Here is a 12,404-nt window from a genome sequence, read left to right as displayed (position 1 = left end):
GCATGAAATTTCCTGATTAGGTCACGTGACCCAAGCACAGCCCACTGAAAATGATTTGAATCCTCAAAATCGCATGTTCTAGATCACAGCTGTCAGCTCTGCCCTCTCCGGCTGGTGGCAGATGCATGGGCCTTCCCCTCTTTGCAGGCAGTATGGAGGCAGCTCTAGGAATAAAAAACACCAAAATAAAGGGTGGGGGAGGATTGAGAAGAAAACTTTAGAATTTGGCATTTCAGATTCTCCCTTTGTACCATGTACTTTCCAAATTTTTCTATAAAAGAAGGAAACTAGCTAAGTGTTTTTGAAAGGAGCATTTAAACTGCTGCAGTAATTAAGCAGCAGTCTCTGAGTCAGCAAATCCCATCTAGCAAACTGAGTAACATTTGAGATCATGAGAGGATTCAAAAAGTAGGGACACTAGCCGGGTGCAGTGGCTCAGGCTGGTAATCTTACCACTTTGGGAGGCTGAAGAAGGAGGATCACTTGAGTCCAGGAGTTTGAGACCAGCCTGGGCAATATGACGAAACCCCTTATCTACAAAAAAATACAAAAAATTGGCCGGGCGCGGTGGCTCAAGCCTGTAATCCCAGCACTTTGGGAGGCCGAGGCGGGTGGATCACGAGGTCAAAAGATCGAGACCATCCTGGTCAACATGGTGAAACCCCGTCTCTACTAATACAAAAAATTAGCTGGGCACAGTGGCGCGTGCCTGTAATCCCAGCTACTCAGGAGGCTGAGGCAGGAGAATTGCCTGAACCCAGGAAGCGGAGATTGCGGTGAGCCGAGATCGCGCCATTGCGCTCCAGCCTGGGTATCAAGAGCGAAACTCCGTCTCAAAAAAAAAAAAAAAAAAAAAAAAAAAAAAAAAAATACAAAAAATTAGCTAGGCGGGGTGGTGTGCACCTGTAGTCTCAGCTACTCAGGAAGCTGAGGTAGGAGGATCACTTCAGTCCAGGAGGTCAAGGCTGCAGTGAGCCAAGATTGCACCACTGCACTCCAGCCTGGCCAACATGGTGAAACCCTGACTCTACTAAAACTACAAAAATTAGCTGGGCGTGGTCATGGGCACCTGTAAGCCCAGCTACTCAGGAGACTGAGGCAGGAGAATCGCTTGAACCCAGGAGGCAGAGGTTGCAATGAGCTGAGATCGCATCATTGCACTCCATCCAGCCTGAGCAACAAGAGCAAAACATCTCAGGGAAAAAAAAAAAAAAAAGGCCTGGCGCAGTGGCTCACACCTGTAATCCCAACACTTTGGGAGGCCGAGGAGGGCAGATCATGAAGTCAGGAGTTTGAGACGAGCCTGGCCAAAATGGTGAAACCCCGTCTCTACTAAAAATACAAAAATTAGCCAGGCGTGGTGGCAGGTGCCTGTAATCCCAGCTACTCAGGAGGTTGAGGCAGGAGAATCACTTGAACCCAAGAGGCGGAGGTTGCAATGAGCCAAGATCATGCCATTGCACTCCAGCCTGGGAGACAGAGTGAGACTCCAGCTCAAAAAAAAAGAAAAGGTAGGGTAGAAATAAGCAGCTAGGCTGGTTTATGATCTGAAGAAGAAAGCATAATGACATAACGAGAATAACATGTTTTAATATGGAGTCATTGTGTACCAAGCCACGTAGAAATTATTGTCTCTCCCATTTTATAAATGAGAAAACTGAGGATTTCTAAAGGATTTAAGTTAGGTTTCACTGCTAGTAAGTACCACTGTTAGGGATCAATTCTATTTTCTTACCCTCTATCCAACAGAGGGTAAGAAAACGATTGGCCAGAAAAAGTGAAGGGCAGGCGGGGCATGGTGGCTCACATCTGTAATCCCAGCACTTTGGGAAGCTGAGGTGGGCAGAACCTGAGGTCAGGAGTTCAAGACCAGCCTGGCCAACATGGTGAAACCGCATCTCTACTAAAAATACAAAAATTAGCCTGGCATGGTAATAGGCACCTGTAATCCCAGCTACTCCACAGGCTGAGGCAGGAGACTTGCTTGAACCTGGGAGGCAGAGGTTGCAGTGAGCCAAGATCACGCCACTGCACTCCAGCCTGGGCAACTCTGTCTCAAAAAAAAAAAAAAAAAAAAAAAGTGAAGGGCAGCAGGCTGCAAATGCCAAAATGAAAGCATAGCTAGTGGTTCCTGGGGCCTGTCGATGAGCAGAGGTGGCTAGAAAGCTAACAGAACAGTGACTGCCAAATGCAGAATGGAGCATATGCCAAATTCAACGTGGATTGAATCCTGGAACAGAAAAAGGACATTAGTGAAATCTGAATAAAGTCTGGGGTTTAGTTAATAGTAATGTATCATTGTTGGCTTCTGGGTTGTGACAAATGTACCATCGTCATGTGAGATGTGGGTAAAGGACACAGGGGAACTTGCTGTACTATCCTGTATCTTTTCTGTAAATCTAAAATTATTCTAAAATTAAAAGTTTTAAATAAATTTCGATGAAATTTATTTAAGTTTATTTTCAACTTATTTAAGAAAAGAGAGCATTGGTGGCATGTTTACAAATTTTCTTCCGAAGAGTACCATTTTAAATGGAAATGGCAAGGGTAGTGCTGTGGCGAGTCATATTTCTTGGCAGACAAGATGACAAATGACAATCACAAGGACTAACATTATTGGATGCCTAGAATATTTCAGCTTCTGCCCTAAGGATGTTACATGCATGCCCACACATCATCTTTAAGATTCTTTTCCCAATTTACAGATAAGAAAATTTCTTAGACTAGTTCCTGGAAGCTGGCAGGTATTCAAAAATCAGATTTTTTCTTTTTTTAACAGAGGCTAAGAAATGTACCCAGCTTCTGAGCAACAGAATCACAATTCAAGTCCAAACCCTAAAAGGTTTTTTCTTTTTCTTGAGATGGAGTCTCACTCTGTCACCCAGGCTGGAGTGCAGTGGCGTGATCTTGGCTCACTGCAGCCTCTGCCTCCCAGGTTCAAGCAATTCTGCAGCCTCAGCCTCCTGACTAGCTTCAACTACAGGCATCCATCACCACACCCAGCTAATTTTTATATTTTTATTTTTTTAGTAGAGATGGGGCTTCACCATGTTGGCCAGGCTGGTCTCAAACTCATGACCTCAAGTGATCTGCTCGCCTCAGCCTTCCAAAGTGCTGGGATTACAGGCATGAGCCACCGCACCCAGCCTAGAAAATAATTGAGATGCTTCTCCTATGGCAATGAGTCTTTGTATAAATGGACCATAAGTTGATAAAATTTGTATAATATTTTATATTCACATTATTTGAATAGTCTTTAGTCTTGTCAGAGTGAAACTGATTGCATTCGGTCAGAGAACTTTGCAAGATCTACACAGCACAAGGTGAGTATATTGCCTTTAATATAAGTTGTAAAATTCTTTTTTTTTTTTTTTTTTTTTTTTGAGACGGAGTTTCGCTCGTTACCCAGGCTGGAGTGCAATGGCGCGATCTCGGCTCACCGCAACCTCCGCCTCCTGGGTTCAGGCAATTCTCCTGCCTCAGCCTCCTGAGTAGCTGGGATTACAGGCACACGCCACCATGCCCAGCTAATTTTTTGTATTAGTAGAGACGGGGTTTCACCATGTTGACCAGGATGGTCTCGATCTCTTGACCTCGTGATCCACCCGCCTCGGCCTCCCAAAGTGCTGGGATTACAGGCTTGAGCCACCGCGCCCGGCCTAAGTTGTAAAATTCTAAATAGATGTAGGCTAGAGATTTTCTGAGTCTAAAAGTCTAATTCTTTCCCTATCCCCTTATTACCTGAAATCTCTGAAATTACCTCCAGTATTTGGGGTGATGGCTACAGATAGAAAATTAAATCGATGGAACCTTCCCTGACTCCCTTATCTAAATTAGCTACACTATCTTTATGTCCACATGTGTTCATGTGTTGATTGCCTACATGTATCTCACACAATCCTCATAACAACCGGCAAGGTCATAATTTCTATTTTATAAACAAGAAATTTAATGCTCAGAAAGCTAAGATAACTTGCCAAGATCCCACAGCTAGGGAACAGCTGAAGCAGGACTCATGATTGTGTTAACTGCCCTTTCCTGTAGATCATAATGCAATCACATTTTCAGCGTTGTTAAAATGCAAGAAAAAAAAAGCTATTTGTGTTGTCCACGCTAGACGGTAATTCACTTACCTCTTCTAGTAGTTTCAAGGGAGAAAACTAGTTGATTAGACCTTAAAAGCCTTTTATATGGTCGCTGATAACATAAAACAAGTTAAAATATAATATGGAAGAATCCCCCTAGAGAATTCTAAAGAGTGCAAGCTAGTTTTCCAAGATGAAATTGGCTTGTGTTTAGTTGAAGGAATAGATTGGAAACAGACTGATAAATTTGGACAGCCAGGAAGTCCAAATGGGACCACTCATTATATCATAACCAGACAGGTAGTGCTGAAAGTGAGCTCATTGGCCGGGCGCAGTGGCTCACACCTGTAATCCCAACACTTTGGGAGGCCGAGGCAGGTGGATTGCCTGAGCTCAGGAGTCGGAGACCAGCCTGAGCAACACAGTGAAACCCCATCTCTACTAAAATACAAAAATTAGCCAGGCATGGCAGTGTGCACCTGTAGTCCCAGCTACTCGGGAGGCTGAGGCAGGAGAATTGCTTGAACCTGGGAGGCGGAGGTTGCAGTGAGCCAAGGATCGTGCCACTGCACTCCAGCCTGGGTGACAGAGCGAGCCTCTGACTCAAAAAAAAAAAGAAAAAGAAAAAGAAAGTGAGCTCCATCTACAGAGCATCCTCATCTTATTTTATTTTGAGACAGAGTCTCACTCTGTCATACTGAATGCAGTGATGAAATCATGGCTCACTGCAGCCTCAACCTCCCGGGCTCAAGCGATCTTCCCACCACAGCCTCCCAAGCAGTTGGCCCTCATTTTTAAAAACAAACAAAAAGGCATCTGTCAACCCACATAGATGGACTACTATTCAAATGTAGAGCATTTACTCATCTTAAATCTGTGGCTGGTCGCAGTGGCTCACACCTGTAATCCCAGTACTTAGGGAGGCTGTGGGAAGACGATCTCCCAGGAGTTCAAGACCAATCTGAGCAACACAGTGAGACACCATCTTTATAGATCATTAAAAAAATTAGCCGGTTTTGCTCAAAGCAATAGGAAAAGAAGAAAAGAAAAAAAAAATTAGCTGGGCATAGTGGTGCACTCCTGCAGTCCCAGCTACTCGGGAGGCTGAGGTGGGAGGATTTCTTGAGCCCAGGAGGTTGAGGCTGCAATGAGCACTGATTACACCACTGCATTCCATGCTGGGCAACACTGTGAGACCCTGTCTAAAAAGAAAAAAGGAAAAGGAGGGAAAAAGAAATGGATTTAGATTCAGAATCCTGGGTTTAACTCCCAGCTTTACCATTATTGGCTGTGTAACCTTGGGTTACTTAATCCTTCTGTTCCTCATTTCCTTACCTATAAATTGGGTATAATATTGGCACTCACCTCATAGTGGTGCTGTAAGAATTAAATAGATTACTGTTTGTAAAGTTCTTAGCATAGGCCTGGCTCATAGTAAGTCTTTCATAAATGTTTACTATTATAATTATCCTTGGTTCTTAGACTTTCTTTTTCTTTTCTTTTTTTTTCTTTTGTTTTTGTTTTAGAGACTGGCTTTTGCTATGTTGCCCAGGCTGGTCTTGAATGCCTGGGCTCAAGCAATCCTCCTACCTCAGCCTCCCAAAGTGCTGGGATTATAGGTGTGAGCCACCATGCCCAGCCATCAGGCATATGTTTAACAAGTATCTGCGGTCTCCATAAAAAAATTAAGAAGGCCGGATGCGGTGGCTCACACCTGTAATCCTAGCACTTTGGGAGACCGAGGTGGGTGGATCACCTGAAGTCAGGAGTTCAAGACCAGACTGACCAACATGGAGAAAAAAAAAAAAGTATCTAATAATAATAAAATTAAATTACCACTTAATAAGAGCTTACTATGTGCCTTGCCCTGTGCCATTATCTCATTTCATCATCACAGCCATTCTTAGTGATAAGGGAATATTGTTATAATGTCCATTTAAAGATAAGGAAACTGAGACTTGGACAAGTTAAGTAATCTGCTCAAAGTTTATACAAGTGGAACCAGAACACAAGCCCAGACTGGCTGACTCCAGAAGTCTTACTCTTTTGTTTGTTTGTTTGTTTGTTTTGAGACAGGATCTGGCTCATCACCCAGGCTGGAGTTCAGTGTCTCGCTACAAACTCCACCTCCAGGCTCAAGGGATTCTCATGCCAGTCTCCCAAATAACTGAAACTACAGGCGGACACCACCACATCTAGCTAATTTTTTGTATTTTTTGTTGGCATGGAGCTTCACCATGTTAGCGAGGCTGGTCTCAAACTCCTGAGCTCAGGTGATCCACCCACCTCAGCCTCCCACAGTGCTAGGATTACAGGTATGAGCCACCATACCCAGCTGATATTTTACCATTTTTAAAAGTTAAGGAGAGGTCGGGTGTAGTGGCTCACACCTGTTATCCTAGTAATTTGGGAGGCTGAGGCAGGAGGATTGCTTCAGGCCAGGAGTTTGAGACCAGCCTGGGCAAGATAGAGAGACCATGTCTCTACAAAAAAAAAAAAAAAGTTAAGGAGAAAATATAATGCTTCGGCAGTGGCTTACTCTTATAATCCCAGCACTTTGGGAGGCTTAGGCTGGCAGATCACCTGAGGTCAGGAGTTCAAGACCAGCCTGGCCAATATGGTGAAACCCTGTCTCTACAAAAAATACAAGATTAGCCAGGCATGGTGGGTACACTTGTAATCCCAGCTACTTGGGAGGCTAAGACAGGAGAGTCACTTGAACCCAGGAGGTGGAGGCTGCAGTGAACTGAGATCTCACCATTGTACTCCAGCCTGGGCAAAAAGAGCAAAACTCCATCTCAGAAAAAAGAAAAAAAGAGGGAGAGACTAGCCTAGGCAACATAGCAAGACCCTGTCTCAAAATAAAACAAAAAATAGGTTGGGCATGGTGGCTTACTCCTGTAATCCCAGCACTTTGGGAGGCCGAGGTGGGTGAATCACTTGAGGTGAGGAGTTCAAGACCAGCCTGGCCAACATGGTGAAACCCCATCTCTACTAAAAACACAAAAAAATTAGCCAGGCATGGTAGCGAGTGCCTGTAATCCCAGCTACTCAGGAGGCTGAGGCAGGAGAATCATTTGAACCTGGAAAGCAGAGGTTGCAATGAGTTGAGATTGCACCACTGCACTCCACTCTGGCAACAGCACAAGACCCTGTCTCAAAAATAAAATAAAATAAATCTTTGAAATTTTTTAAAAAAATAAAATATGATACTTCTACCTAACAAGAAAAGAAAATACTATACTAGTCATCTTTAACAAGCATCTTGGAAGACACTTGAATTACAAGAAATCTTCCAGCTGGGTAGGGTGGCTCATGCCTGTAATCTCAGCATTTTGGGAGGCCAAGGCAGGTGGATCACCTGAGATCAGGAGTTCAAGGCAGCCTGGCCAACATGGTAAAACCCCGTCTCTACTAAAAATACAAAAAATTAGCCAGGCATGATGGCAGGCACTTATAATCCCAGCTGCTTGGGAGGCTGAGGCAGGAAAATCCCTTGAACCCAGGAGGCAGAGGTTGCAGTGAGCCGAGATCATGCCATTGTACTCCAGCCTGGGCAAAAAGAGTGAAACTCAAAACAAAACAAAAAAAAAAGAAATCTTCCATTCCAGGCCCAGCTCCCAATTCACTCCCTAGCCCTCAGCAGGTCCCAGCAGCCTTGGCTTGCTCATGTCTTTTTTTGAAATTGGTGATGTCTAGTTCTGGTCAGCTAAGGAATTTATAAGGACAGATTATTCCACTGATTTCTGCTTTTCTTAAACAGAGTTGGCTTCTAGTCAACAATTTATTAATTTTTTTTAATTACAACTTTCTTTTTTTGTTTTAATACTTAGTAGCCAATAGTCAACAATTTAGATAGAATGGGGGTAGTGCGGGAAAAAAAGAAGACACTACTTTTTACTTTTTTTTTTTTTTTTTTTTGGTTGAGACACATCTTGCTCTGCCACCCAGGCTGGAATGCAGTGATGTAATCATCTCTTTGATGTAATCATCTCTTTGTAATCTCAAAAATCTCAAATTCCTGGGCTCAAGTGATCCTCTCGCCTCAGCTTCCCAAAGTGCTGGGATTACAGGTGTAAACCACCATGCCCAGCCTTTTTTTTTTTTTTTTTTTTTTGGTTCCTAGCCAGTAAACCACCAGGGAATTATTATTTTTGAAGACTAGCAGTCACTTTCCTTTCTTTTACTAGTTATACATCTAGCAAGGCCATATTAGTTACATGTACACATGACAAAAAAAAGTTGACTATCAATTATAGTACTGACTGCTGGGTGTGGTGGCTCACGCCTGTAATCCCAGCACTTTGGGAGGCTGAAGCAGGTGGATCATCTGAAGTCAGGAGTTCGAGACCAGTCTGCCCAACATGGTGAAACCCTGTCTCTACTAAAAATACAAAATTTAGCCAGGCATGGTGGCGGGGTGCCTGTAATCTCATCTACTCAGGAGGTTGAGTCAGGAGAATCGCTTGGACCAGGAGGTTGCAGTGAGCTGAGATGGTGCCACTGCACTCCAGCCTGGGCAACAAGAGTGACACTATCTCAAAAAAGAATTATTGTACTGACAATCAAGAACTGTAAAGGATCTAAGATTTTACCCTACTTGCAAGTTAACAAGTTAGCCAACCACTAGGAATTCTGATTGAAGACATGACATTCCTGGGTCAGATATAAGGGATTTTTATTATTCATGTTAACACCAGTAACCAGAATTTCATCACTTTTTGCATTTGATCCCAGAGTCTCAAACCCCCCCACGGTGACAGGAAAAGGACCAGGTGACAACAGTACATGCAGTGGTTTGCATTATAAGAGAAGAAGCAAAGCCGAGTGTGATGGCTCACACCTGTAATCCCAGCATTTTGGGAGGCCAAGGCAGGTGGATCATGAGATCAGGAGTTCAAGACCAGCCTGGCCAAGATGGTGAAACCCCATCTCTACTAAAAATACAAATACAAAAATTAGCCTGGCACTGTGGCAGGCACCTGTAACCCCAGCTACTTAGGAGGCTGAGGCAGGAGAATTGCTTGAACCCAGGAGGCAGAGGTCGCAGGAAGCTGAGATTGAGCCACTGCACTCTAGCCTGGGCAACAGAGCAAGATTTTGTCTCAAAAAAAAAAAAAAAAAAAAGAAGGAGAAACCTGCACTTTTAAAACGAGCCAACAATAAGCGTGTCCTGTTGCTCCAGAAGGAATTATTACCTCTGTCTTCCAAGGCTGTTCAGCATACAAATATCCTTGAAAAGATAGTCTGGAACAAATGTACCAGTGACTCTCTGCTCATGAGATATGCAGAAATGTGAGAGATCCATGAAAAATTGTTTCCAACATGGATCATTCTGCTTAATAGAATAGTATTAATTTTAAAGACTATTAAATCCATAGATTTTTTCTTTTTCTTTTTCTTTTCTCTTTTTTTTTAATCCAAAATGTGTTTATTGAGATGGTTTCCCACTCATCTTGATTCAGAGTGCTTTTAATGCTGTTTCCTCCTGAAAGAACATCCTTCTGTAAGCCTTGCTTTTCCTCCTGTAGTCTGGCAGAGGACAGTGGAGCAGCCAACACACAAAACTACCGTTTGTGCATGGCTAAAGACTGGTGATTTTATAGCATCCTGGGCATTTCACATCCGTGAAGTAGAAATTGGGGCTCTGCACCAGGCGTTTCTTCTTGTGTTTCCTCTTCTCCTCTTCTGGAGAGGGATGAAGGAGATCCTTTGCGAGAGGCATGTTCTCGTGGGTAGGTCGTCACCGCCGGAAAGGCTTTTTTTTTGCAACAGAATCTGGCTCTATCTCCCATCTCCCAGGCTGGAGTGCAGTGGCGTGATGCCAGCTCACTGCAACCTCTGCCTCCCAGATTCAAGCTATTCTCGTGCCCCAGCCTCTTGAGTAGGTAGGATTATAGGCTTACGCCACCAAGCCTAGCTAATTTTTTTGTATTTTTAGTAGAGACGGGGTTTCACCATCTTAGCCAGGCTAGTCTCCAACCCCTGATCTCAGGTGATCTGCCCGCCTTGGCCTCCCATAGTGCTGGGATTACAGGTGTGAACCACTGCTGCTGGCCAGATCCATAGACTTTTCTGTAAATGTGATAAGGCCAACAAGTTATATACCAGGATCTTGGAATGTTCATTTTACCAAAAAAAAGTCAGTAAAGTCAATTGGGCTGCTACAGTTTTCATATTTCCTACAGATTCCAGTGAGCCAACACAGATTCTACTAATCAAATTTCCACACAAAATAAAATGCAGTCACTGGAAACTCTAAATTTACAATGTAGGCATTTATACTAAGACTGTTGAACACAATATTCTAGAGCAAAACGATCTCAGTAACAGTCATGAAACTTTTTTTTTTTTAAGAGATGGAGTTTCCCTGTTTTCTAAGCTGGTCTTGAACTCCTGGGCTCAAGTGATCTGCCTGCTAGCCTCCCAAAATGCTGAGATTATAGGCATGGGCCACTGTGCTGGGCCTATGCGGCTATTTTTAAAGTCTGAATCTTAATGTCTAGACTGGATGATATTAAATCCCCATTTGCTCATTCATTCGCTCTTCTGAGAGAGAAAAAGGAGAGAAATTTTTCTCTCTCAGGACCAGTTTTCTTATAAGAATCCCCAGTTTGGGAATTATAAGATATATATCCCCAGCTCACCCTCTATTTGAATGGGAAATTAGATTTGCATTTGACATCATCACACATAGTACTCTTGAAATGAAAGCTAAATATATTGTTTTTTATTATTGACCAAAATTATAAGATCATACACATTTGTCTAATTGAATAAAATAATGATGATTGCTAATTGCATCCAAATAAAACTAAATTTTGTGCATAGTACATTCATATTAAAATGGAATGAAATGGGATCTGTAAAATATGCAGTAATATACTAAGGTATATTAGTTCTATTGAGATTCTTGTAGACTTATCACAGTCCAGCGTCAAGCAAAGTGCTTGGCACAGAGTAGATGTCCAATAGTTGTTGAATGAATGAATGAATGAATGAATGAACAAATGTACACACTTCTCTGTAATTTATACCTTTGTACATCCATTTTCCCCAAAAAAATACCATTTCCTTTTCTCCTAATCTGCCTTGCTCATATAACTAAACTAGTCCCTTCATCCCAATGGCTCACATGATTCTGAATCTTCACAGAATCACCTTCTGATCATTAAAAGCTAATATACTGAGATTCAGAGATCTATGATCAGAAAATATCTTTTAAGTATTTCTTTTTGTCTTGTGTGGTTTTAGGTAGTAGCCTCCAAATTGCAAAAATTAAAACAACCACCCCAGTTAAAATGGCTTTTATCCAAAACACAGGCAATAATGAACCCTGACAAATATATTGAAAAAAGGGAACCCTTGTACATTGTTGATGGGGATGTAAGTTAGTACAGCCACTATGAAAAACAGTACAGAGATTACTCCAAAAACTAAAAATAGAGCTACCACATGACCCAGCAATCCCAGTGCTAGAAATATACTCAGAAGAAAGAAAATCCATGTATTGAAGACATATCGACACTCCCATGTTTATTTCAGCATTATTCACAATAGCCAAGATTCAGAAGAAACCTAAGTATCCATTAACAGAGAATGAATAAAGAAAATGTGATACGTATACACAATGGAGTACTATTCAGCCATAAAGAAGAATGAGATCCTGCCATAACATGGATGGACCTTAAGGGCATTGTGTTAAATGAAGTAAGCCTGGAACAGAAAGACAAACTTTACATGTTCTCAGTCATTTGTGGAAGCTAAAAATTAAAACAATTGAAGTCATGAAGATAGAGAGTAGAATGACGGTTACCTGAGGCTGGGAAAGGTAGCGGTGGAGAGGGAAAGGGGTTCAAAAATATAGTTGGATAGAATGAATAAGATCTACTATTTGATGGCACCACAGGATGATTACAGTCAACAATAATTTTTGTACATTTTTAAATAACTAGAAGGAGTGAGTACAGTGGCTTATGCCTGTAATCCCAGCACTTTGGGAGGCTGAGGCAGGCAGATCACCTGAGGTCAGGAGTTTGAAACCAGCCTGGCCAACATCGTGAAACACTATCTCTATAAAAAATAAAAATAAAAAATTAGCTGGGTATGGTGGTGCATTTCTGTAGACCCAGCTACTTGGGAGACTGAGGTGGGAGAATTGCTGAAACCCAGGAAGCAGAGGTTGCAGTGAGTCAAGATCTCACCACCGCACTTCAGCATGGGCAACAGAGAGAGATCCTGACTCAAAATAAAAAATAAATAAAATAACTAAAAGGTTATAATTGGATTTCTTGTAACACAAAGAAATGATAAATGCAG

At 42.4% G+C, this 12,404-nt stretch overlaps 1 pseudogene; it reads right to left on the bottom strand.

Moving 5' to 3' along the window:
• Window positions 1-9,557: 9,557 nt before the first annotated feature.
• On the bottom strand, window positions 9,558-9,816 carry LOC105728914 (small ribosomal subunit protein eS27-like; annotated as a pseudogene).
• Between the last annotated feature and the right edge of the window lie 2,588 nt (window positions 9,817-12,404).

The sequence above is a fragment of the Aotus nancymaae genome, unplaced genomic scaffold (genome assembly GCF_030222135.1).
Source record: "Aotus nancymaae isolate 86718 unplaced genomic scaffold, 86718_ANA_hifiasm-v0.15.2.pri h1tg000016l, whole genome shotgun sequence".
NCBI lineage: Eukaryota > Metazoa > Chordata > Mammalia > Primates > Aotidae > Aotus > Aotus nancymaae.
This window is presented reverse-complemented; position numbering and strand designations above follow the sequence as displayed.